The sequence below is a fragment of the Geospiza fortis genome, unplaced genomic scaffold, assembly GCF_000277835.1.
Source record: "Geospiza fortis unplaced genomic scaffold, GeoFor_1.0 scaffold40, whole genome shotgun sequence".
Lineage (NCBI taxonomy): Eukaryota > Metazoa > Chordata > Aves > Passeriformes > Thraupidae > Geospiza > Geospiza fortis.
Genome location: NW_005054297.1, coordinates 9,317,817 through 9,320,523, shown reverse-complemented (window position 1 = coordinate 9,320,523; position 2,707 = coordinate 9,317,817).

Here is a 2,707-nt window from a genome sequence, read left to right as displayed (position 1 = left end):
TTATTCCCGTTCTGCTGAGCTAATCAGATGTCATCCCTTGTTTATTCTGAAAAATGCTGAAAAAATATTTTTAGAGGCTTTTCTCCAATCCAGTCTTGAAAATTGTTCTTATTTCCAGACAGCACATTCTTTTGTTTTTTTTTCTTTTGAAAATAACTTCCGTCTCCCATCTTTTTAATACAGCTGAATTTTTGACAATTTATTTTCAATTTTTAATTCTAAAACTGCACACTGTCATCAATATGAATGCTGAAGTAGAAGACAGCATGGAAAATGTATAAGTTGCACAATAAAAGCAGCTTCAGCAACAAAGGTTGACCCGAGACAGAATAAAGTGTTTAAAGTCCAGAGGGCTTTCCAGTCCGACTGCAAGAACTCCAAAGTAGGTCAGACTGGCTGATGGCATCATGTTAAGCCTTCCTCTGAGATGGTTTTCAAAAGAACTCAGAAAAGTCCTTTTCCACGCTCTACATTCTTCTGAGACTAGCAGAAAGGATGGGGCTGTCACCTGAAATAGAACTGGAATGTCTCAAAGATAATCCTATGAGCTGGGTGAATGCTTATATGATAAAAACACTTCTGTGAATCAGACAAAAAGGGAGAAACCTGTATTTGTCATTCAAATACTGTGGTGTTTCAGACTCTGTGAAATAGTTATAAATCCGGACTGGTGAGTGACACTGGACATTACTGGTGACACACATCATTAAAAAGCATCCCAACTAGTAATGACTGTGATTTTGTATGATATGACTGAGGCACATTTTGGAAGAAGATATTAAAGGCTTCAGTGGGTGATTTAAGCAGCATGATAAAAAGTGGAAGAGACAGTTCTTTTGTTCAGCTGTCTCTAGCAATGGAAGCTGGAGTGTAGGAGGAACTCATGGGGAAGGGATGTTTACACATGAATAAACTATACCCTAAAAAGCAGTGAACAACTTTCAGCTTGCTTTGGTTTGTTTACCCAAAAAAATCCCCAAACCCAAGACAAAAAGAAGTCAGTATCCTTAATATTCAGTAAATTACTTCTTTAACAGTTGAATTCCAGCTCGTTCTTCAGGGATGACCTGTAACTGTGAATCATCTGCAAGGCTGTAGGCATGCCGACACTGTTTTAAGTTTCATCCCAACAAATTTTGAACTTAGTCAATGCACAAGCCTGCCTCCTTTGTTGCTGCATAACAGAGTGGGTGTGCTCAAAAGTGAATGGAATGCCATGGAAAACACATCTCCTCAAGAAAACAGGTAATTTTCCTAAGTACTTAAAATCTAATAGTTTGCCAAGTGCCAAGGCTCAGTGTACTAACCTGGAAAAGGGCAGTGATGAAAGAAAGAACACTATCCATTAAAAGTTTAAGGCAACTTTTGTTTTTGTAAGTCCCACAGTAAAATACCATTCATCATTCCAAAGGTAAATAAAAAAAATCAGAAAGTAAATTACTTCACTGAGAATATACTCCCCTCACATTATTCTTCAAACCAATCCCTTTTACTGTACTGTCTCAGTTCAGTACCTCAAATTATTTATTTGACTGGTGGAAAAATACAAATCAGTGTAAACAAAATATTCTGGCTACATCCATACAGTACTTTTCTACTGGAATTTTATTTATTAAGTCAACCTAAAGTTGATTTAAAGATATGACATTCAGTTTTCCTAGGACAAGATGACTGAATCTAACATCAGATGGGAGTATCCCTATGCTTACATACTGCCCTGTTCCCCTTCCTACATTGTACAGATGTAAATACTTCAGATCTCCATGTTACTTTTTATAGCTTCTTTTACTTCAGGGTAAGGTACTTTATTCATAAATGCATAATTTAAGCAAGACAATGAAACCTCTAGTAAGGAATATCTCAGACAAGCAATCTTTGTCTTAAGAAAGCCCCTCAGGGATTGCAAACATTATCCCCTGAGGCTTCTGATATTATATTCAGCCTGTGCAAATGAATTTGAAGACTGTACATCTTCTACTTACCCAGGAAGATATCTCTATGTCTGTTAAATTACAGGGTGCCAGGAAATAGATTTTGCATAATAAACCTTATTTCAGGGATAGGGAAAATTTCATCTCTAAACAACAAAAAATGGAAAAGTCATCATGAGTGTGACAGAGGAACAGTAGTGTAAAACACAAAAAGACCTTTCTGTCCACTTATTTGGACTCAAAAAAGTTACCATGTGCAAAGCAGATGCACGGTTTCTCTTTCCTATCAAACACAGAAACTGCCTCACACTCTATTTAATTATTTTTATGATGTATGAACTATGCTTAAACATATTAAAATGTTAACTATAAAAATTAGCATTTAAATACAATTAATGAGTATACCAAGAGAGAAAAATACAGAATAATGGAAAGAAACACAATAAATGACAAAAATTCAAGAGAACAGGCTATGTAAAATATTGGAAGGCTCTTCCTGTCTAAGAGGTAAACTAGCCTAAACAAATTCTTAGGTCCAAGCTCAGTATTTTAAACTAAAGATATGGACAAATTAGTACGGTTGCTAGTGTTGTTATGAAATGTCCTTCCTATTGCTTGTTTATGCCCTAACTATTGCCTCAGAAAAAAGATGATTGCTCTGACATATGACCTCCACACCCAAAGGAATTCTTCCATAACTTCTTGGTACAACTTCTATTTCTGAACTGTAGGTATCCGTAAACCCCAAAGTGTTAACCCAGTAGTACATCTGAGAG